General features: G+C 39.7%; 1 non-coding gene and 1 pseudogene across 1 annotated transcript; one reads left to right on the forward strand and one right to left on the reverse strand.

Annotated features, from left to right (window-relative positions):
- Nucleotides 1-1104: 1104 nt before the first annotated feature.
- LOC119042510 (40S ribosomal protein SA-like) lies at nucleotides 1105-24609 on the forward strand (annotated as a pseudogene).
- Nucleotides 12147-12282, reverse strand: LOC128625885 (small nucleolar RNA SNORA11). The gene has a single exon (XR_008389748.1). It is a non-coding gene; the product is annotated as a small nucleolar RNA SNORA11 (small nucleolar RNA).
- Nucleotides 24610-25507: the final 898 nt, after the last annotated feature.

Genomic DNA, 25507 nt, shown 5'->3' on the forward strand with positions numbered 1-25507 from the left:
AGTGTCGGCTGATTCTGGCTGTTGGCTGGGCATCCCGCTGATGCTGTGGGCCAGAGCACCCACACATGGTGTCTGACACCATGTGGCCTGGGCTTCCACAATGTGGAGGCTGGGCTCCAAGGGCAGGTGTCCTGAGAGAGCCCAGTGCAATCTGTCCTTTGTGACCAGAAGGAATGCAATGTCACTTGTGCTGCATTTTATTGGTCAAGGCAGTTCCAAATTTCTGCGCAGGTTCAATGCACAGATCCTACCTCTTAATGAAAGAATGCCATCATTACATGGCAAGAAGAACAGGTGGGGTGGAGTGTGTATTGCTGCAACTATCTTTGGAAAATATAACATGCCACAAGCAAGAAAAGAGAGACAGAGTTCTTCCTGTTGCCCAAAGCTTTAGCTTCCTCTGCCTCCCTGCTGAGGCTGCCATTCATTTGTGGTCTTGTATAAAGCACAGTTTTTCAAATAATTTTATTCAATTTTTTTTTTTCAGTAAAAGGGGAAGGCTGATTTGGTAAGAAGGCAGATAAACATGGCAAGATTTAGTTAGAACCATCATGGTGAAAATAATGACTAAGATGGATTGACAGAGTTGGATTGTTTAGTTCATACCACAATTTCCTTCTACCACGGATTTGAGGTGGCTTAGTCCTATCATTGTAACTTTCATTGCCATTAGGTACCACTCTCATTATGGTTTTTCCTTGGTTAAAATGGATTTTAATTCCCACCTTTCTAGTTTTATTAAGCTATTCTTGCCACTTAAGACAGTATAACTATATTTGTCAAGCTCTTTTGTTTCAAGAATAGATATTTACTAAATTGAGTTCACTTGTAAAGGTTGAAAAGGACAATTTTTCTGACCCAGATATTTATAAAGCCATGCTTTATATAAACAAGAGCTAGAAAGAAAGCTTTAAAAAAATATCAAAATTTCATCTCTTTTAGAGCTTGTACAGTCTTTCTCACTTCCACTTCCTTCTGTGTTACTCTGTCTCTTCCTTTGCCTTCCCTGCCTTTTTCCCTTCTTCTCCTCTTCCCTCCCATCCACCCCCAACCCTGTCTTTTCTCAACACCCCATCTTCTTCCACTGGGTGCACAACACCTTACATGGCTGCCAGCCTCAAGTTCATACCTGAAAGGTCCAACACCTACCAGCAGTACAATCTCTGTGTCCTAGGACAAATTCTTGACAGAGAAAATCTAAGTGACCGCCCACCTCCACTAATCATCTGTGACCAGAAAAGGTAGGGTGACATGATCAAAATACCAGGCTGCCAAATCTCGCACATAAGCAGGGACTATGTGCAAGGCGGGCACCCTCAAACATTATTCTACACCAACTTCTTTCTTTCTTTTCTCCTTCCTTCCTCCCTTCCTTCCTTCCTTCCTTCCTTCCTTCCTTCCTTCCTTCCTTCCTTCCTTCCTTCCGCAGTGTTTTTATTTATTTCCCCCTCCAAGTGGTATGCTTTCTCCCTTGTACTCTTACTCTCCTTTCCTTCACAATCAAGTTTCATGAAGGAATTATCTGTGCCCAATGTTTCTAATTCTTCCTGGCTTATTCATTTCAAAAACAAGTCAATGAAGTGTCTGACCTTACCATTCTGCTGGGACTGCCCTTGCCATTCGTCCTTCTTGTTCATTCGAAAGGACACCTGACAGTCCTCATCTCACAAGACATCTCCGCAGAGAGTGACTCAGTAAGCCATTCCCGCCACCTTTTTTCTCTTAATACGCCTCTTATTGTTCCTGTCAAAGGGCCATCTTTTCCTTGGTGAATTTGCTGTATTCTTATTATTTAAATAAGATCTTTTTTTTATCATTGTTTCCTTCTTCTTTAGGGGAACTCTATTCTGATTCTAACTTCTTGAACTAAATCTTCACCACATTTTTTAGAAAATGTTTTATTGTGGTAAAATAGATGTGCATAGCACAAAATTGGTCATTTTAACTACTTTCAAGTGTACAGTTCAGTGGCACAGAGCACATTCACGTTGCTGTGGAACCGTCATCACCATCCATCTCCAGAACCATTGCATCTCTGCAAACAAAAACCCTCCACCCATGAAACACTAACTCTGTTCTCTGCTGCCCCTGGTGCCTGGGAAGCACTATCCTATTGTCTCTGAGTCATTCATCTTTAATGTTTTTGTTTGCTAATATATGCATTTCAGCTATGAATTTTCCTCTAAGTATGTTTGTACTGCTGTATGTTTTGACATGTAGTGCTCTCACTGTCATCAAAATATTCCATAATTTCTATCATAATTTCTTCATAGATCTATGTACAGGGTGAGGTAAAAGTAAGTTTAAAGTTTTGGGCACAAAAAACATAGTGTCTATTCTTGTATTATTATTTATTAATAATAATTATTGTATAATTATTGTGTATAATTATTATACAATAATATTGTATAATAATTATACAATAATAATTATTGTATTATTTTCCATACAAACAACCTATAAACCTACTTTTTGCCCAACCCTCTATTTAAAGGTATGTTTTTTAGTTTCCCAAGTATAAGAATTTGTATACTATCTCATGATATTCATTTTACAATATAATGCAAGTATATTTGTTATGTTACATTGTACTGTATCACATGACATCACTAGAGTATATGGTTTTGGTTCTTCAGACTATGTTAAACTTCCTGTTTGCCCAGCATGGATTGGTATTTTTAAGTGTTACACGTGTGCTTGACAATAATGTGAAATGTATCAGAACACCCCATTATGAGTGACATAAGCAACAAAGACCTTTAGCTGTCTCATAAAACTGGAAGTCCGAAAGTTAGGCGATCCAGAGTTGAAAGCCTAGAGCCATGGTTTGATGGTGTCACTTCAGACACAGGCTCTGCCCTTCTGTTCCTCTCTCAATGGTCCTCATGCTTGGTCACAGCATGACAGACGGAGATGTCACAGTTCCAAACCTAACGCCCTGACATCATTGTTACAAGCACAAAAGAAAGGAATAAAAAACTTTATTCTCATCAAGCTCTTATGTTATCTAAGAACTTTCCCAAAAACCTCTGCATCGGGCATTGCCTTACATCTCATTGGTCAAAACAAGTCTCATGGCTGTCTCAAGCTGAAAGGTCACAGGAAAACAGGAACAAGGAAAGGGGGAACAGGAAAGGCATGATGCATCCCCTGACCTGACAGAAGGTTCATTACCACAGAAAAGTGGCTTCCTTGGTCAACACACAGGAAACAAGCACTGGCATTTCTTCCATCTGCAACTGAAGACTTCAGGTCTAAACATGACTTTGTCTGAGTCAGCTGGCCAGAACTAGCTACACAGTGCTGCCCAGTCGCAAGGGGGCTGAGAAGTATGGTTTTCCCTGTGCCCAGAAAAGGATATGGGAGAATACGGTGATGATGACCACACTATCCATGCAGCTTTTCACTTCTATAAATTCTAGAATATTCTTTTTTGAAATACTCACTTTTAAAAAATAGACTATTTTTAGAGCAATTTCAGGTTCACAGCAAAATTGAAAGTAGAGAGAATTCCCATATACCCTTGCCCTTCCACATTCACAGCCTCCCACTATCAACACCACAGCATGACAGGGATGCATTTGTTACTATCAATGAATGTGCACTGACTCATCATTATCACCCAGCATCCATAGTTTACATCAGGGTTCCCTCTCACTGCTGTATGCTCTGTGTTTAGACAAATGTGCAATGACATATACTCACCATTATAGTATCATGCAGAGTAGTTTCACTGCTTTAAAAATCATCTTTGCTCCAACTATTCACCCCTCCCAACTTCCTTACCTCTGTCAACCTCTGACTCTTTCACTGCCTACAAAGTCCTGTTTTTTGTCAGAATGTCATATAATTGGAGTCACATAGTAAGTTTGATTTTTCATATTGGTTTATTTCACTTAACAATATACATTTAATATTCCTTGGTATCCTGCTGAGGATCAATTGACCATATACTTGAGGGTTTATTTCTGAGCTTTTTAATTTGATCTATTGGCCTATGTGTCTGTCTTTATGCCAATACTGCACTATTTTGATTACTGTGGCTTTATAATATGTTTTGGAATCAGGAAAGGTGAATCCTCCAAATTTGTTCTTTTAAAAAATTATTTTTGCCATTCAGGGTCCCCTGAGATTCCACTTGAGTTTTAGGATGAGTTTTTCTATGTCAACAAAAAAAGATACCATTGGGATTTTAATAGGGATCACATTGAATCTGTAGATTGCTGTGGCTGGTATAAAAATCTTAACAATATTAAATCTCCAAAACCATGAACATGAGATTTTTTTTAAATGTTTGTCTTTAGCTTTTTTAACAGCAATGTTTTGCAGTTTGCAGTGTACAAGTCTTTCAACTCCTTGGTTAGGTTTATTCCTAAGTATTTTATTCTTTTTGATGCTATCATAAATATAACAGTTTTCTTCATTTCCTCTTCAGTTGTTCATTGTTAGTATATAGAAATATAGCTAACTTTCATGTTCTCATTTTGTATCCTACGATATTGCTGAATTCATTTATTAGTTTAACTTTCATCAGAGTTTTGTAGTTTTCCTCATATACATCTTGTACATATTTTGTTACCTTTCTATACATCTTTTGTACATTTTCTATATAATGCTCTTACTTCAGTATGGCTTCTGCTCTTCCTTTTATTGTGTATATCATTAGAACATAATTATTTTACAACAGTTTTCAAATTAGTCCATTATTTCTGGGTCTTAGTGATGATTCCATTGGTTGCAGCAGCTGATTCTCCCTCATGGAGGCGCTTTCCCTTATATGGTTTGTAATATTTTTCTGTTCCACTTTCAAAGGAGTTCCTTCATTCTGTCACAGTCATGGGTGCCCTGGGTTGTGAAAGTATAAAAGATACACAGTATTTTCAGGTTCATTTCCACAAACACGTTTTTCCCAACGGTGTCGGTGGTCCTGTGCTAGTTCAGAGATTATGACTCCTATATCGCACAGGTTGAATAAATTTGGGCAGCACACTTACACACAGCACAGGCTTGGGGCTTTAATTTCCTTGACAGACGGCAAGCTTCTCTACCACACATCTGAGCCAGAGAGGCAGTGTTTTGTAGCTTGTGAATACAAGAACTTCTGAGTTCTAGGCTTTGCACAGGGACATCAATTCTAGCTTCCTTACCTTGTGGAGGCTTCTTAGCCACATCTCTCATCTCTCTGTGGGAATCACAAACCCAAACCCCTGCTCATGGGTCTATCAGTCTCCCCAGGTCAACTGCTTCTATCTAGGCAATGGGGTCGCCCAGTGCAGCTGGTTCACAGGTACTGAAAGCTCACTCACTGGCCTTTCATCTACATGGAGTCACCTGTGTGGTCTGTTTGAAGGTTTCAGAACAGCAACTCGGCCTAAAGCATCTTCCTCAATCAGGGACCTAAAACTTCCTTGGGATTAATTCCTATGGAGTAATCATTGCCCTCTTCCCCTTACATTAGCAATATTCTAAACAGGCCTGTCTTGGCAACAGTACCCCTGGGAACATTTTTCATAATAACACTGGCACACATCTATTCAAATATATTGTCCCCTCCTGTACTCATTTGGTAAAAATCAATACATTAGCATTTCAGTGAAAATGACAAGAGAAGAAATCAGCAGGAAGACGAAAGAAGAAGAAGCATTTTATCAATTATTAAGGCATGAGCACTGAAAAATATTTTAAACAAAATTAAAATAAGCATGGTTCCTGAGACAGAGCTAGTATACATCTCTTGGTTTTCGTCAATGCAGCAACCTTGTCTTTTTTGGTTACAGAACCCTTCTTTGCTGGGGTAACCTACTCATGCAGTTTGGGTAGGGATGATGCTGGAGGAACAAATGACCCAGGCCTTGCTAACTAGTGTGACCCATTCCACTAGCCTCAGCTGGCCACAGATGAGGCTTTTCTGCTGCAGCTAAAAGAAGATGGTCTCTTCCAGTGAGGTTAAGTTAGGAGGATTTGAATCTGTGGTTGCCTGTAGCCATTTTTGCTCCCACATGGAGAGAACTTGGTGAAGAAGGCCATAGGAGAGTCAACGGAGCCAACAGATACAAAGGGAGTGTGATGGAGATGGACACGTGCTTGCTAAAATCTGGTCTTCCTTCTGGTAACACAGAGAGACTGCATTACTGTCTTCCTTGCAGACATTGCAGCTGAACTCTGGCCAGTGGCTGTGATCTTCCAGGCTCTCCCCCACTCCCACTCCTATCCATTGGCTAGATGTAGAGTCCAGCATAGGAGTCCGAGGCCCTAGCAGTAGCCAGCTAGAAGTGAAACAGGCTTAAAGCCCTGTATCTCCATATTAAAGGCCACCCACTGAAAGTTCTCATTAAACTATCATATGTACAGAAATAAATTTCTACTGTGTTGAGCTACAGAGATTTGAGATTTGGGGTTTATCAAAGCATTAGCCTACTCTGATTAACAGAGAATACTGAGCCCTAACGACCTTGTTGGAGTCCATAGAGCCACATATGGCTTGAAGCTAGCTACTCCCTGGAAACCGTGCTCCTCAAGTTGGTTTAAATTGGGTGTCAATTTCTTGCAATAAAAAGAGATCTGACTAACACAAATGGAAATATGTAAAAATTTTTACAAATTAATAATATCCAGTGTAAAGTGAGTTACAAAATCATTTTGCTTCCTAGAAAGAACTAGAACAATATCAAAATATTATCCACCTGACAGGTGTTGTCAATTCAAATGTATCTTGAATCCCATAGGCCAGAAAAATTTTCCTTCAATTCATATAATAATTTTGAGTAATAGTTACATCGTTAGTTGTTGAAATATTATTCAATAGTCTTTTTGCACTCCATCATTAATATATATTTAAATAATAATTTATCACTAAGACAAGTAGCTCAATATGTGAGAATACAAACATACTCATAAAACCCAGCCTCATGAAATAGAGATAAAAAGGAACTTTAGAGAGCGTCTAGCCAACTCTTTCATTCTACAGGTGAGAAGATTATGGTCCAGAGAGGTGAAAGTACAAACCCACAAGTTCACACAGTAAGCAGGTGGCAAAAACCAAAGTTAGCACTCAGATTTTTAAGAGAGGGAAAGAATGAAAGTACAGGAAAAAGAGGGCATGGATGATAAAGCAATAAGCCAAAGACAGGAGGAGGAAATGGGACCCAGAGCACAAATAGAGGGATCAGCCTTAGACTGAAGGACGTTTAAAATGGAAGACACAATGGACGTGCAGACAGATTGACTTTTAGGGGTGTAAAGAAGTTGCATTTACCATAAATGCTGCAATTTACCGATCTATCACACCATCTCCCTGACCTCCACTATAACAGGGACTGTATAGATACAGTATATGGCCTTTGCCAAATCCACAGCTCGCCAGACCCCCATTCCCAATAACAAGTCCAAAAATTCAAATTAAGCCAAGAAAACTTTAGAACTATTCAAGTAAATAGATTGACCCAGTACATGAGGATGGGGTTTGTACAGTAAATGTGTCCCATGGGATAAAATGGGGAAAGTACTCTAAATAGAGACAAGTCCCACCAACAGCCAAACAGCTGGTAACAAAGGCTGGGCTGCACAAAAGGTCTCTCTGGCTGCCCTTTTACACAGGAGCAAGAAAACCATGCATCTCCGCTGGGTGCGAGAGGGATGCGGCCACAACATCTGTCACACCATTGATTGCCAAGCTGGCTTCATTAGTTCTGGGTGGCCAGGCTAGTGTCTCCTTCCTCTCTTACCTTTGCACATGCATCTCCTCAAGCTGCGTGCTCAAGAAGGCATGCTTCTCTAATGAGCCATTCTTCAGAGAAGAGTATACTTGTTATCAGGGAATAACCCCACTTGATTCAAGAACCTGTAAATAATTTCTTAGTTTTGACATAATTTTTCACCCTAAAGGACTATCTTTAGTGCCAACAGCACCAGAGTGGCTGAGACCTCATGGGAAATGAGGTTCTAGCTCTGGAATTAAGGATTGAACAGGAAGAGTCCGAAGATTTTCATATTTTCATCTAGGATAGAAAGCCCCCAGATTAAGAGGAGCACGGTAGAAACAACTGCTCTAAGGATGGTGTACGATGCCCTGACCTTTGGGCTTCTTGTACATGGACGTTGGGAAGGCAACACGACCTCATGGGATTTGAAGGCCTGATGTGCATCCCAGGTCCTCTCGTCTCCACACTTCCCCGACTTCAGTTACACCCAGGCACTGATGCTTTCCTGTCCATGGCCCTTTCTAGAATCCTGGCCCTCATACCCACCTGCCTACAATACTCTTCTAATTAGTGTCCCACAGGCTCAAAAAATAATTTTTGGCATCGACTCTGTGCCAAGTAATGTCCCAGTCTGAACTTACCATTTTCACTTTCCTCAAAGGAAAACTGGATGAAACCTGGGGGCTTCCACCAGAGCTTTAGATTGGACTAAAGCTGGAAGCATCCAGTGTCAGGTACTATCCGAAGTACCTCCACCTCTGTATCTCGTTTAATCTTAACACTAACCCAATGAAATAAGAATCCTTACTTCCATTTAACTGGTGAGAAAACATATATATAAAATAGGTACTTTTAAGATTTTTAGAGTTTAAAAACATTTCAAAAATATTTCAGGGAGTCACATAGGATTACTATTGGAATAAATAGGAAAAATGAAAAAATCATTGACTATAATGTTATAAAAGATAAGTTATGTTATATGATGAAAACTCAAATGCGTATTACCAAGTAAAAAAAGGCACTCTAATATGGCTAATATAACATGACTCCAACAAAAAAGTTTCCTTTATGAATGTAAACTGTTCTTTCAATTCAATAAATTTAGCTTCATGAAAAATCAATGTTATCCTTATTTTTCTCATTTTGCTGCCAGTTAGTGAAAGCCTTTTCACAAGCCCTGAATTTGGGGACCATTCACTTGAGTTACTTGCTCAGAACTCTTGGCCTAACTATGAGAACATCATGGTGTTCGAATAAAGGGCTGGGTTACACCTCTGTTCTCCAGCCATCTTGCCAGAGGCCCTGGGCTGGGCAAATAAAATTATGTTGCCTTTCCTTAAGATGTGACACAGAGCATCTTGGGCTTTCCTTTGGGGGAGCTGTAGCTCATTCAGGGGGTTGCTTTATATCTAAAAAAAAAAAAGAATGATCACCTATGGCCTTTTCAGAAAAAAAGTAAACTTTGCAATATTCAGTTTCTTCAGAGATAAACTACAATTTCTGGAGAAAAATTGTTTTTTCATAACTATAATTTGTTAAGATTATAATTTTATTTATAGTATTATCTGAATAAATCAGAAATTAATGGAACAGAGCTTAAAATTTTAGCTTTCAGAGTAAACGCAAAAATAATTTTTAAATTAGACTAATGAAAACTTATAATTTGTCAGAAACAGTAAAAAATTTTTTATGTTAAAAATTATAATGTTTAAAACTAACTAAATTTGGAAATTAAATACTACCCACTATCTCCTGATACCTAAATGTTTTTAAAGAGGTCAAATAATACTGCTTGCTAGACCTAGCCCTATGGACTCGAGACTCATTAACACTGAAAAATATATAATTTAGTATTTGGAGTGACAGGTATATTATGCAATAAATTTTTTGTAATAAAATATCATTCAGTAAAGACAGCAAGGCCAAAATCAGCAATCAAGGTGAAATAGGCAGAAAGGTAGAAAGAAAACTATAAGCAGTGATGTAATTAACATATTTGGAGTTGTCATTATTTTGACAATTATATTACATTTTTGGTCAAGTTAAAAACAACTTAGGAAAAATACTAGGTTGAATCAAATAAAATTTTTACTTTTGTGAGTCAAAAGATGATTAAATATCACAAGCCCATATGATTCAAACTAATATCTCACAATCCTCAGTATATTTTAATCAGGTTTTTGGAAAACACAGTGTTCATATTTATATATAGGAAAATCAAGGGGTCCTATGACTTGGCTTTATGCCTGATTATCACAGAGGAATCAACAACAGAACTAAGACTATGACCTAATACAATAAGAGGTTTATCAATTCCACTAATCACTAGCACTCACTGAGCACCTATGACATATTAATACACACCCCACAAAGTTCTAGAAGTGTGTGTATTGGATGATGTGGGGAGGGGGTGGTGGGGGAGCAAGGTCACGTGTGTCACAGAGATCTGGATATTTGAAGTGTGACAGGCAGAGAGTTTATTGCAAAGGCACAGGGAAAGATGTAAGACTACATCTTTTTTTTTACTTCTGTTTTCAAGGTCAAGTGTTTGTTTCTGTCATCAACAGAAACTGATGAAAGTGTGCTAACTTAATCAAGTTGTGTGGTATAGAAGGCCCAGCAAAGCCAGGCTTGGCCAGTGGTTTCACATGCTAATATCAACAACCGAAGCACTTTCTGCCAGGAACTTTTCAGCTTAGTGAACAGTTTCATGAACTGACATTGTGGCAAAATATTAGCTTTAATAATGAATCTGCTAATTCTTCTTCCCTGCCTGTCTTGTTCAACATTACATTCCCATTCCAGCAAATATGCCCTCAAATAAATATCTGTTGAATGAACAAATTAGCTGGTGTTTGCTCCTTGATTATAGCATAATAATTCCTGCCAGATAAACTATGTTCACTGTGTTTATTTATTATACATAAACTTTTAAACAAATAGTACATCATCATAAACTCATCAATTCTAACATCTTTCCCGACCAAATAACACCACTGTCTCTCAGAGTTTTTCAAAAATCAAATCCATATAAAATATTAAATTAATAAAATGTTAGCAAATTATTTTAAATACAGGGTGAGTCAAAAGTAGGTTTACAGTTGTTCATATGGAAAATAATACAATAATCAATAAATAATAATACAAGAATAAACTATTTGTTTTGTGTACTTACAACTGTAAATCTTTTGCCCCATCCTGTATTTAAATATTCTTTCATTGAACCATCCTAATTTATACATTAATTTATGTGTATCTTTTATGCTAGAAATATAATCAGAGCTATGAATATACAAAAATTCAGTTTCCTTATATTGCCTGTAATACGGTACTGTATGACTATTTCATAAAATTGTTGTAAGAATTAATGAGTTATATGAGAAAGGATTTTAAGTATTAAAAAGCCTATTCCAAGTGAAAACATTGTTATAATAATTCTATATCTTTGTCCAATTATCATATACCACTTTATAAGGCTGCTTATATATATACCAACTTCCAAATAGTCTAAGTAAAAATGTTTTAACCTATATTTTAGGCAAAAAAGAGAGTCTAATTATAACATGTTATCCAATGATTAAAAATAAAAGCATTGTCAACTTAAGTATTTCAACTGCCAGAGTTCTATAGGCCAGATAATAGTTTTAAATAATAGTTACATTGTTAATTGTTGAAATAATATGTAATAGTCTTTCTTCTCCTCAATCATTAAAATCTTATATAATATTCCAATAATAATTTATCACTAAGACAGGTATTTTTCTAAGTAATGTATCACCAAACCACATTTTGTTTCTGGTGTCATCTGCCAGAATCAATCCATGTTATAAAATGACACATGGGCTAAAAACTTGATAAACTTTGGAACAAAGTTCACTGACATGCAACTAAAAATAGACCCTTTATAATTTTTTCAAGAAATTGAATATGAATATGGTGATAGAAATACATTAGGATAATAGAAATTCACCCTACATTAGCTTTTAATGAATCTTAGATATCACAATTCTTTTATATTCCAAATTTTAATTAGTCTTCAAAAACAATAACTACCACCCCTTGAGCGTCACAACATACCCGATACTGTACTAAGCACTTTACGTGGTTTACTTCACAAAACCTTCACTGCAGTTATGTGCATATTAATTGGTATGCCCCTTGGAAACTGAGACTCAGAAGATAAGAAATGTGTTGCAAATAGAAAAACTGGAATTTAAATACCTCAGGTTATTATCTGAGTCCAAAGCCCATAGTCATAACTAACCATCCAGTTTTAAGAAAACTAAGTCCTAAATATGGAGAAGTAGAAAGTCAACAAAGTTAAAATACAAATCAAGTTTGACTATAGAGAAAAAAAGATACTGCTAATCGTTAAAGAGATAAACTATACTAAGTCTTATTTACAAAACAAATAAGACAAAGAAATTTTCTTTTCTTTTTTTCCCCATATGTAGGGTGTCTGCTCACAGGAAGGGCATGAGTTCTGTGCCCCTCCACACAGCAACCCTGAGCTCCTGTTTGGTGTATTGTAAACTGAGGAGAGAATTTTCATTTTTAAGAAATTAGTCTCTTTTGACAATATTTTAAAGATGATTTCAGAGAATAATCCCTTTCAGAGTTTCTTGCCGATCATGCTTTCAGTCTAGACTAAAAATTCAAGGTCTTTTCACCATCAAGTTTTTCACACCTGTAGAGTGGTTTCACAAAATAATGTGCATACTTTTTTTAAAGCATTTAATTACAAGTTATCAAATATCTGTGAGGAAAGGAAACACAGGTATTTAAGCTTTACACTGTCATTTCTCCTCGATGGGGAATTAAGTTATTTTCAAATTATCAAAAAATTCATGACACAATTAAAACACAGCAAACAAGAGTCACATTTTATAAGGCAGCAATTATGTTCATGTGCTACCAGGATAATTGAAAGACAGAAGACATTTCATTCGTTAATAACACAGAATTTCTTCTAGCAGGTTTCCTAGAGCTCATTAGATATTCCCTGGCTGATTCTCCTAAGTAATTAGATTTTAACAGGATTTTCAACAGATCAGAGCACTCTCTGTGGGTGCCAATAGAAGAGTCCCCCTCTGGCCTTACCAGCAGGGCAGAGCAGATAACATCCAGACTGGGAGTTAATAGGACAATTACTGGCCTCTTTTAAATGAGTTACATTAATGCACTTAAGCTAAATGGCTCTGCATATGATTAAATATTAACATCTGCAAAATATGAAATGATATGCAATCAAGTTTTGTTGTTTTAATTTCCCCAAAGAAAGATTTCTATTGTTCACATAAATGCCTTTAAGTACAGTGTATTAAACATTTTTAGGGTATACTACTAGAAAGTGGGAAACCATTCTTCTGACTTAAGAATCCGAAAGTATACTGACTTTTAGGGCGCCACTTCTGGCCATGATGGAGTAACTAAAAAAAACAGAGAAATATATAAAATGGTAGTTTTCAGACATTGGACAACAGGCAGCGCCAGGACAATGATTCCTAAGAGAAGGGAAAGTAAATAAGGTGGTTTGCCCGAGTTGAGAGACAAGGTTGAGCGTTTGGGGCAGGCAAAGCGGCTGGAATTCACAGGGAGGACAGAGTCCCAGAGTACAGAGAAGAGCACTCTGAAGGTCTGCAGAGGGTGCCCCTCAAGTCTTATCCTGAGAGTTAGTTGATCAACACATGCACAGGGAAAAACTAGCCACGGTGGGAAAAAGAACCGCTGGAAATAAAGCAAGTGGAATAATTTTCAGAGCTCACACAGGGCTGGGAATAGTTCACACTCCCAGCTGCCAGAGTTTTTAAAAAACACCCACCAAAATACCTCATAACATATAAGGCAAACAGGTAGGAAACTCAGAGGATATTGTCTCAGTGGTGGGGGCAAATAGCCCGAGACCAAAAGTTGCTCCGGTTCTACCTAAAAAAACTTAAAGTCAAATCTGAAAAGAATCAATCTATTTCCAATTTACTTGAATGTCGCAGAACAAAGCTGAAAAGTATTTACAAGAGTACAAAGAATCCAGCAGTAACCAACATAAAATTCACAATGTCAAGTACCCATATTCACTAAGTCATGAAAGAAGCTGGAAAACATGACCCGTCGTGAGGAGAAAAAAATCAATCAAGGCCAACAGAACCCCAGATTAAACATCAGTCACTAAGAGAAAAGAACAGCAAAACAGCTGTTGTGAATACACCGCACATGGTCCAGACAACAGAGAAAGTCAGGAACACGGTAAGGAGAGACGTGGAAGACACGAAAGCGACCTCGACCAAACTCCCGAAGATGAAAAACACATCTCAGTGGAAAACTACAGTGGAGAGAACTAGCAGTCATCTGCCTCTGAAGACTACAAAGATGGAGAGAGAGCATCAGTGAGCTGCAACCTCAGGCAGCTTAATATGTGAGTAACTGAAGCCCTAGAAAGAAAAGAGAGAGAGAAAAACATCTGAAGATATAATGACTGAATTTTTTACAGCTTTGATGAAAATTATATACCCAAGAAACATGAAGCTACACCAAGGCACATCATAAATTAAATAGTCTAAACTATGCTCATTTTTAAATGCGCTTTAGATATATTTTAATTGCCCCTAGCGAAACCTAGTGCATATTGGTCCAGACCTGATCCAAAGGTAGTCTTGTACTTGAATCCTATGATACTGGCCCATAACATTTTCTAAGAATAATTTTCAACCTAACGCAAAGTCAATTTTTTCATTAAGTATGAGGTATTTCAGAAGTTTTATCATAAATTCCATTCTTTACTTATTGATTTTATAGAGTTGCTTCTTATTCTTAATGTCATTATAAGGTTACTAGCCTTATACTCCAAAACATTACCATAAAATATCAAATTTGGCCCCAACATGTGCAGAGGCAGAGGCTGAACCAGACAAATACGTGCTGACAAGCACTACCTCTATCCCTTAATTGACTTTTATTCATTTGGGTAAAATAGGGCATGTGATCAGATCAGTAAGAATCTTCCCACCTACAGGGGCCTCCCACAATCACCAGTTATTTGGTGGCAAGTTCACATCCTCACACACCAGAGAGAAAAGATCCTATGTGCTCACAAAGAGGTGCTCACCAGCCATAACCATTTTTTTCTATGAGAAACAAGCTAGAGGTTTTAGGGTTACATCACAAAGAAAAACTTTCTGGTATTGGAATGAATTCAAAACAAAAATAGAATTTTCTTTTTAAAGGTTTTATTTATTTATTTTTAGACAGAGAGGAAGGGAGGGAGATAAATATTAACTTATTAACAATTTAGTAAAGTTAGTATACTTAGTAAATAAATATACTTTATTGTTAATAAAGTATATTTGTAAAACCAGGTAGAATGGAAATACCTTGCATAATTTCCACGGACACTGGAAAATGTTAGTATCACAAAAGCACATACAGATAACAAATCAGACCATGAGTTTTAGAAAATGGGTTGAATCAACTTGGCGGAATTGATTACATTGGTCATACTAAAATCCACATGAAAACAAGCATTTGCACAGAGCTCAAGGAAACCAAATTTGCCTAAATGAATTATAAGGAATGTTCATTTCCCTATCCTCACCTCCTTTTGAGATTTTTCAGGGCCGTTTTACAAAATAAACTTGAATTACTTGGTGGTAAGCATATTAGTGGATTAGATTGGTGCAGTGGACATTTAAATATGCCCTATCAACACATGGAGCGTTGAAACTAAGGAAAGACAAGGGTACTACACATGAAAGAGGGTAAAGGGAAAAACCCCATGGTGGAATATGTGATTTCTGAATCCCCTTTAGAAAGCAGAACTAAAACCTGTGAGTTGAAATTACAGGAAGATGAGCTAGGCCCAATATAAAAGACTAAACTTTTCAAGCATCTGAGCTAAACAAAGATACAAGATCTAGTGTCCCATCACTCTGAGTGTGCAAACATCCACTGAACACTGGGCAGGGCTGGTTTAGATTGGATTCAAGTGTGTACAGGAGATTGGATTAGACAGCATTGAGAGACCTAATCCTCAAGCCTTTCTCAACATTCACAAGATCTGAGTCTATGATCCTCAGTGCTTTGGTGGTTACCCAAGGAACTTCCTTTGTCTTAATTTCTCCATAGGATGACTGTAACACCTGTCCCTTTACTGTATATAGGAAGTACTAAACCAGAACAGAGCTAGGGTAGTTATGGTTCTATCACTAAATTGTTGGATGACTTTAGACCAATCATTTAACATTTCTTGGTTTTGATTTTTCATCAGCAAGTATGACCTTGTCCCAAGAGTTCACTCCACTTTATAGAGTTTGATTCTCCAAGTCTCTGACTCTTACCTGTATGTCAGCCTAACACCTTGCTAGAACAGCCAAAAGATGTTTCCAACATTCTGAAAAATGTGAAAGCTGTGACATTATAATTCCACGTTTTTGATGTGGGAAATCCTACACTCATAACTAACTTCTGCCTGTTTGCCCCACCAGTACCCATTTATAGTGGCCAACCAATCACAGAGGAGAGTCCTGGAAGCTTCTTTAGTTATCAATGGTTGTCACACACCAGCTCAAACATTCAGCTTGTGGGTTGTATTACTACTACCAAATGGTGTTACATCCCTGAAAAGAATCCCATTGCCCCTGTTCCCAAAGCAACTCCAGGTGCTATAATCCTAAGGAAGAGCAAATAGATAAGCTCAATTTTTTAAAATATTGCCATTACAATATTTTAAAATATTAGTTGTATCATTTACTGCTGCTTCTAAAATAATAGAAAGAGAATATTACTAAGAAACATGTTAAATGATCACTTTGCAAACAATGCCAAATGCAGCACAGAGAAATAACTGAAACTAATTCTTACAGCAATGCATCACAATGGACCGTCTGGTCATTTGCCTACACCCAACTCTAGGTTGTTAAATTCAGAAGTAATCTTTTTAAAATGAGAAAACTGCTTCTTGTTCTTTGTCCTGTGTCTACCTTGTAATATTCTTTTGTACTCCAATTAGAGAGGGGCCTTTATAAATTTCTTTCTTCTATTAACCTTTCATGCATGTGATCCAAAAACTCTGCTTCAAAAACACAGAATAAAACTGAGTAAAACTGAACTCTTGATTTTTCTTCAAAGAGTTTCTGAATGTTTAAAATCATCGTGGAAAAATCAACATTTCTTGTTGTGTAATGCCCACTTCTTGCTACTTTCTGCCTCCAAAGGATACTGTTTTCTTAAGGGGATGAGGCCACAATCATTACCCAGCTTTCCTATCTGTCATCCAGAAACACTCGGGTAAGGAAAAGAGAGTCTGAATAACAAGAAAAGTCTGCCCTCAGTAACTATGAGATTCAGAAATTAATAAAAATAATGACATATACATGGCACTTCAAACATTTCAACATATAAACCTCCATATCGCTTGACGTACTGGTAACCTTGAGGTAACAGCAGGCATGAACTGCCACCCACAGAAAGGAAAAATCCGATGGAAATCACTTGCCTTGTCACACAATAAGTTTGCTGTGGACTGAGCTGTGCCTCCCTCCCCACTCCACACTTCCTATGCTGAACCCCTGACAGGCAATGCGACTATTTAGAGAAAGGACGTACGTATAAGGAGGGACTTAAAGGTAAATGAGGTCAGAAGGGTGGGGCCCACATATGATAGGATTAGTGTCCTTGTGAGAAGAACGTTCGCTCCATCTCCCTGAGTGCATGCAAAGAAGTTGTGAGGGCGCAGAGCAAATGGTGGCTGTGTGCACACCAGGATGAAGCCCTCACCAGGTCCCAACCACGCTGGCACTCTAATTGCCACCTCATAGCACCCAGAACTGTGAGGAAATAAATGTCCATTGTTTAAGCCATCCAGTCTATAGTATTGTTTTTTATGGCAGCCCAAGCTGACTTAAAGAGAGCTAATGATCATGAAACTTCTCCTAAAGCCAAAGTCTCTTACCTCTCAGTCTTCTGCTGCATCAGTACCGTACAGTGTCCGGCACTGAAGTATTGAGAATGATCGCATACTTCAAGCAAGTTTTCCTGAACTTGTGGCTGCCCCAAAAGCCTCTGTCTCTTCATTTGCCATCAAATAATAGAAGTATTGTTATCCTGAAGATACCCCTCAGAGGGGAAAAATGGGAGCATCATCATAACTGTGTAATGAATCCTATGGCTTTCTCCCTAGCGATAAACTTTTGAACCGATTCCTCTGTTTAAAATTTCCACCTGTTATTGGGGAATGATGTTTTTCTTATGTTTAATGTTTCTTTGTATGACGAGAGCTAAGGCCTCTCTCTTTCTGCCTTACACATTAGCCTCTAACTGGTACAATAACATTTGTAAAGACTAGCTGGCCATGCTCCAACAGGCTCGCCTCTTCTTTTCCTTGAGATAAGCCTGTCCACAGAAAGCACAAATTCTTTGCTCCTCCATGGTAAAAATCTTAACTACAGGCCTTGCTGGTGTGGCTCAGTGGATTGAATGCCAGACTGTGAACCAAAGGGTCTCAGTAGATTCCTACTCAGGGCACATGCCTGGGTTGCGGGCCAAGTCCCCAGTAGGGGGTGCATAAGAGGCAACCACACACTGACGTTTCTCTCCCTCGCCTTCTTCCTCCTTTCCCCTCTCTAAAAAATAAATAAAATCTCTCTAAAGAAAAATCTTACTTACGTAATCCTTCCATATAAGGAAACCCAAGACCTAGTGAGTAAGTGTACCTTGTGTCACTCTTTGTTAGAATGCCCATTCGGTTCCCACACTAAGCCAGCTAAGCCTGTATCAGTAATAAAGGTGGTGTTTGGCTGCAGTAGTAACTCCTTTCTTTTTTAATTTCTCAGATTATTCACAAAAGGAAAAGTGTGATGTTATTTAATGCAAATCCTTTCATAGACCACCAGATTCCCTGCAGGACAAGGCCTCACACCCTACTATCACTACTATTTGAGAGGCCAGGAGAAAACACGGACCTTCATGGAGGCAGAATTATCCTTGCAAAGACTGCAGTAAATGTTTGTTGAAGGAGAAAAAAATGGAAAGAGAAGATATACCGTATATACCCAGTGTTAATGGAAAGCCTATTTCTGCCATATACATTAGAGAAATTGTTCAAGAACAGTTCATCCATGTGAAAATATTAGCACTGTAATTCTGCCAAGGTCAGTAAGACCTAGTGATTTGCTGAGATATCACCTTCATTTCACCAGGTAAATAAAGGCTCCTTTTTCAGTATGTCCTATCCAAGAAGGCACACCACAGCAACAGTTAAATTATGAATACAGCACATATGTTCCATACCATATCATTTACAGCACAATTTAGCATAGACATAATGCTTTGCAACAAACTACAATACCATTCACAAAATGCATTTAAATAGCATAATTTAGTTCATTAAATTCAGTCATTTACAGTAAATCAAAATCATCATAGGAATTGAACAGAGTACACAGTTGTTTGTTTGAATAGTTAAGCTAGGTAAGTCAATTTCTTTTTGAAGGTCAAGGACAGAGTTGTTTCCATTTTCTGTTATAAAAAAGATATAGCTGGTGTCAAAAGATAATTTAATGTCATCTCAAAATGATCCACCCTCTTTTTATTCCTCCCCTTCTCTCTCTCCCGGTTGCATGTCATATCGCTGCCACTCCTGAAATAGATCCAACTCCCTGAAAACATTTTACATACTAGTTAAATAGAATGTGCCTGAAGATTTTACAAAATCTCAAATGCACAATTTCTTCAAATTCTGTGCCAAAATATGTACACTTGACCCTGAGAAAGGTTCAAACACTAGATCACAGTACATGTAATCATTTGTCTGTTGTTCATTTCCTACTATAAGCCTCTCCTGGGTAGGTGCCTAGTCAACCACATTTGGATTCCTACAGACTAGCACGCTGTGTAAATTCCTTGAAGCAACACCTGGTTCTTTCATTTATTTATTTTTATTCTTCATGACTTCTACCATAATGTTTCACACATACTCCATTCATATCTGTTGATTAAAAAATCTTGTCAGAAGGGCTTACCTCAGGATATATTTTATAAACAGATAAATTCACTCTATTTTTTGTTGTCTTATAAACCAGCGCCTAGGTAACAACGACAGTAAGCAAAGAGTTCAGGACTGAACACGACTTATCTGACCCCATCTCACTGTTTCACTGCCCAGTGCACTCTGAGCAGGACTGTACTCCATAGGGACACAGCTATGTCTTCACCTGGCACAAGTCTGTCTCCTCGCTTTTGCCTGACATGCTTTCACCACAGACTCAGCGATAGTCAACAGCAGGAGGACTTCAGCTCTCGGACAGCTGCTTTAAAACCGCTGCAATCTAGGCAGCGGTCACAGAGGCTCAGCATGTACCCAGAACGTTAAGAACCTTATGTACTCCTTGCATGAGGCACTGTGTTAACTGCTGAGGATATAGACTCAAGTAAGACCTGAACTCTGTCCTCAAGCTGCTCCTAGTAGAATCTAGGAGGGCATAGCAACAGCAGTGCGGTTGCTGAGGTGACACAGAGTGCTGAGAGCAAGCCCACTACCTTGATAAAAGATACCAACTCCCACCCTGGCTGGTGTGGCTCAGTGGACTGAGAGCTGGCCTGCAAACTAAAAGGTCACTGGCTCAATTCCCAGTCAGGGCACCTTCCTGGGCTGTGGGCTTGGTCCTCAGTTGGGGCTGTGAAAGAGGCTACCACACATTGATGTTTCTCTCCCTTTCTTTCTCCTTCCCTTACTCTCTCTCTAAAAATAAATAAATAAAATCTTTTTAAAAAAGATACGAAATCCCCTCTACTCAGCATTACTCATCCCACAGGAAGAACTGATTTCCACCCTCAGCACCTTTGAGAGGGCTAAGGACACACTGCAGAAAGTATAGAGGAGAGATGCTGGTGGGGTGGGGAACCCCCCACATTTTCTCCCCTCAGGTTACCTTATTTTGTATTGAAAGTAACTGTCCTGACAGTATCTGGGTATTGCTGGGGTGAGTCTTGCTGGTTTGAGGAACCATGTCCAAGTCCATGACCACGAACAGCCTCTAACGATATTAACTCCCTACACTGAGAGCATGAATAGCTCCACAAAGCCCAAGCTGTGAAGTGCGTACTCAGGCCGCATTAAAGATCTCTGAGGCTTGGCTTCAGTCATGTTTCTCTTTGTAACAGAGACTGCCAGTTCCCTCCCATTTCTGTCTCCTCCTCTCCTATTGGTAATAAACTGCTCAGCTGGAAATGAGGCCACCCCCCAAAAAAAGTTTGTTTCCCAGTTTCTCCTATAGGTAGGTGTAGCTATGTAACTAAATTCAATGAGCCCTGATTGTGTGGCTCAGTGGCTTGAGTACTGGCCTGCAAACCAAAAGGTTGCCAGCTCGATCCCCAGTTAGAGCACACGCCCAGGATGTGGGCCAGGTCCCCTGAGGGGGGCGTGCAAGAGATAACCAGTCAATGCACCTCTCACACATTGATGTTTCTTTCTCTCTCTTTCTCTCTTCATTTCCCTTCCTCTAAAAATAAATAATTTATAAAAAATTGTTACATTTAAATTCAATGGGATACAAATTGTCAGGAGGAAATGTCGGGTGACAACTTCTGGGAACCTTGAGAGACAAAGGACGCATTCCTCATCCTGCTGATTGGGACATGAATGTCACAACTGAAGTTCTGTCGTGAACTGTCACGACAGGGGCCACGCTCCAGGGATGGGGAAGCAGAAAGTTGGAGGAACTGGGTCCCTGAGGACTTTGTGGGACAGAGCCGCCACACCAGTCCTGGGTTGCCTCTCTCCAGATGTTCAACTGAAAGAGAAATTATTTTCAACCTTATTTCAGCCACTAAAGCCTGCCACTATTTGGAGGCCCTGTTATTTGCAACCTCGCTTTCAACCAGGTCCTCCTCTAGCAGGCCTGCGATGAGCCAGGCACTGTGCTAAGTCTCAAAACACATCTCATTTAACCCTCACGGATACCCTGTTAGATAGCCCCTATTATGAGCTCTATTTTACAGATGAAGAAACGAAGACTTAGAGAGAGAGATTCACGTGCTAACAGGAGGCAAAGCCAGGTTTTGGAGCCTAGCAGTTTGTCCCGAGAGTCTACGGCCTTTATCTCTACGCTCCATTTATCTGCTTCAGACTGAGCCCCTTTCCCTGCTCCATGTCTTTACTCCTGTTACTCCCTGGGCACCTCACATGACTCTCTGTCTTCCTGTTGTCCTTTCCTTTCCAGATGCCACCTGCCAAATGAAGGCCCTGCTGCAGAGCGGGAATAAATCACTCCTTGAACTAGTCCGTTGCACCTTGACGATGCCTCTGTTACACCACTTTGCATGGCCTGCCTTGCGATCCCATTAGGTGTGTTATATGCCAGTCTTCCTCAATATATTTCAAGTTGCTGATGACAAAGGACAAGAAACACACTTTATCTGCCCTTGTATTTCCTATAATACCTAACAGGGAAATTCAGTAAATGTTATTTGAATTACAAAAAGAAAAAAAGAAAATAAAAGAAAAAAATTATCATTGAAAGAGATGAGTTTTTGACTATTTTAGAGATGAAAGACACCTGGAGAGTTGTGGTTCTGAGTCACTGAAGCCCTATAACTGCACGCCCAACAAAACTTTCCACAGCATCAGGAATGTTCTAGATCTGTGCTAATGCACTTGAAATATGACTAGTACAATTGAGGAAGTTAAATCTTTATTTCACCTCATTTTAAGTAATTTAAATTTAAACAGCCACATGTGGATAATGGCTATGATATTAGATGTTGCAGCTCTAAAGAGTCTATGTAAATGCCTTGGAAAACAGCTCCTTCATGCTTTGTATAGAACTGACGCTCAGGCCCTGGCTGGTGTGGCTCAGTGGATCGAGCACTGGCCTGTGAACCAAAGGGTCACCAGTTCGATTTCTGGTTGGGGTACATACCTGGATTTCAGGCCAGGCCCCCAGTGGGGGGCATGAGAGAAGCAACCACACATTGATGTTTCTCTCCTTCTCTTTCTCCCTCCTTTCCCCTCTATAAAATAAATAAATGAAATCTTAAAAAAAAAGAACTGATGTTTAGTAAATGTTTGCTGTAGCACTTTGAACTGGATTAAGGTGACTATCAACCTCAGTAGACATAATCTATGAAGATTAAAAAACAATAGACTGAGAAAGAGAAACTTTAAGAAATTCAGGGACAGCATGGACAAAGATGAAGTTGAAACAACAAAAACCAAAAAAACACCAAAGATCAGCATTTGCAGCAGAAAAAAACCTCAACTAATTTTGTCCTTGCACAAGCAGAGTCTGGAAGGAGTGTGTCAAAACACGTGACATTAAAACCCCAGTTTAAAAAGGCTGGGCTAACATCCATTTGCAAAATTCTCCAAAGGACACTGAGGTTTCTCATGCTATCTTTAAACAAAACAAAACAAAACTAGCTGTCAAATGTTGGAATGAATCTCACTAGGCTGGAAAGAATTAGTCCAGATCACTTTACTTAACAATTATTCATCACATGTCCTGTTTTTAGTTTGGTGTGGGAAATGACAGAAACTCACCCACTACTGGTTATAGCAAGTCAGAGCAAAAAAAAATTTATATTATCAGGCCCAATCTAAATTTTAGGCCACTTTAGAATTTTTCACTCTTGCTTTTACCCCACAGAGGTGGAGCACTAAAAATACAGTGAGGGATCCACACTGTTGGGGAGGCCCTCCCAGCCTGGCCACAGCGGGTGTGACCTTTCACCAGGACCCTGGCATAAGGCATAGTGTTATCGCCTGGAGCAAAGCCAGAATGTAAGATGAAAAGCCACAGGCGGACGATGATGCAAGGGAAACAATCATGACTCTCATACTGAGAGCCAGAAAGAAATCTGAGGTCTTATGCACACTAGTCCCTAAGCCTGGGTGTTTCATTCAGCATATACTTCCCTTAAGGTTTTATTTTTCAGGATTTTCAGCCACACAAGAAGGAGCATACTAGCAATCACGCTTTGGGCGTGTCACTGCACACTACCCAGAGAGGGGTCCAGATGGCATTGTTCTGGGTGCCCTCAATAACATAAACGGAAACTTTCACAAAGTGCAGCCGTGGATGTCCTGCAAATGAAGGAGGAGAATGTCCTCAAATTCCTTGCAGCAGGAACCCACTTAGGAGGCAGCAGCCTTGACTTCCACGTGCAACAGCACGTCTACAGCAGGAAAAGTGATGGCGTCCACAGCATGACCCTGCAGGGGACCCCGGAGAAGCTCCGGCTGGTGGCTTGAGCCATTGTTACCACTGCAAACCCCGCCGCTGTCAGTGTTATACGGTCCAGGAACACCCGCCAGCAAGCTGCGCTGGAGTTCGCTGCTGCCCCTGCAGCCACTCCCAGTGCTGGCGCTTCCCCTCGGGAACCTTCACTAACAAGATCCAGGCAGCCTCCCGGGAGCCACAGCTTCTGGGGGTTACTGGTCCCAGGGCTGACCACCAGCCTCCCACAGACGCGTGTTATGTTAGCCTGCCTACCACTCCCTGTGTATCATAGATCGTCCGCTGCACTGTGTGGACATTGCCATCCCTGCAGCAACAAAGGGGCTCACTCAGCAGGTCCGATGTCCTGGGTGCTGGCCGGGAAGTTCTGCGCATGCGTGGTTCCATCTCCCATGAACACCCGTGGGAGGTCATGCCTGATCTCTACTTCTACAGGGACCCTGAAGAGACTGAAATGAAGGATAGACCACGGACAGGGCTGTGACCGAGGAGGCATTTCAGGGCAGATGGCTGCTCCAGCTCCTTCATCCACTGCTGCTCAGCCTGAGGTCACAGACTGCTCTGAAGGTGCAGTGCCCTCGGGCCTGTCCAGCAGTTCCCTCCTGAAGCCCGGAGCGCTCAGCTGCACCGAAGACCGGCCTGCAGCCCCCACTGCTCAGGCTGCTGCCTGGGAGTGGTCTTAAGCTGTTCCTCCATAGGCTCTTCAGTGAAAAATGGAAATAGGGTGAATGGAAAATAAATATCAGTCTCTTTTTAAATAAAAATTGTTTTGGCTGTAAAGTGTTTATACTGCTCAAGGGCCCATGTTAGCCCAACAATCTTTTCTTTTTTAGTTCCCACTATGAGATCGCAGCACTGCGTGCTGGGAGCACAAAGAGGAATACAATGACGCATGATGTACAACTATTGGGGCACTCAAACAATGTCTTATGGGGAACAGATACTTTTGAAAGCACTGCCATGCTTTACATATGCTGTTTCAGTTAAGCCTCAAGAGCCTATATGTACTAGTATTCTATTTGCTCTTTTCAAATGGAGAGGTTAAAGGTCAAAGTGATTAAACAATCTGCCTGTTTGCACAACGGGAATTGCCACAGCTCAACAAATCAAGGCCTATCTCAATCCAAAACATGAGCCCTTTTCTCCCCCACCTCCCAAACACAACTATAGACAACATACTCAAAGATTAGTCCCAAGTTCTGTCAAAATTAACCTCACAGGGTGATCTGATTATAAATTCCCCACTGGGAAGGTCATGGCGGGTAGTCCTGCCCCAGGCACACAACTTCCTTAGGGAAAAAGGTTTGTCTTTGTCTGAAGCAACCCCTGTCCATTGTTTCTATGTATCTACGTTAACACACCTTTTAAAAAATAAAATTTTATTTATTAATTTTTTAAAAATTTTACTTATTCATTTTTAGACAAAGGGGAGAGAGAAAGAGAGGGAGAGAAACATCCGTGAGTGGTTGCCTCTCATGCGCCCCCTACCAGGGAACCGGCCTGCAACCCAGGCATGTGCCCTGACCGGGAATCGAAGTGGTGGCCACTTGGTTCACAGGCTGGAACTCACTCCACTGAGCC

The sequence above is a fragment of the Artibeus jamaicensis genome, unplaced genomic scaffold (genome assembly GCF_021234435.1).
Source record: "Artibeus jamaicensis isolate MK-2021 breed Jamaican fruit bat unplaced genomic scaffold, CSHL_Jam_final scaffold_1019, whole genome shotgun sequence".
In the NCBI taxonomy this organism is placed as follows: Eukaryota; Metazoa; Chordata; class Mammalia; order Chiroptera; family Phyllostomidae; genus Artibeus; species Artibeus jamaicensis.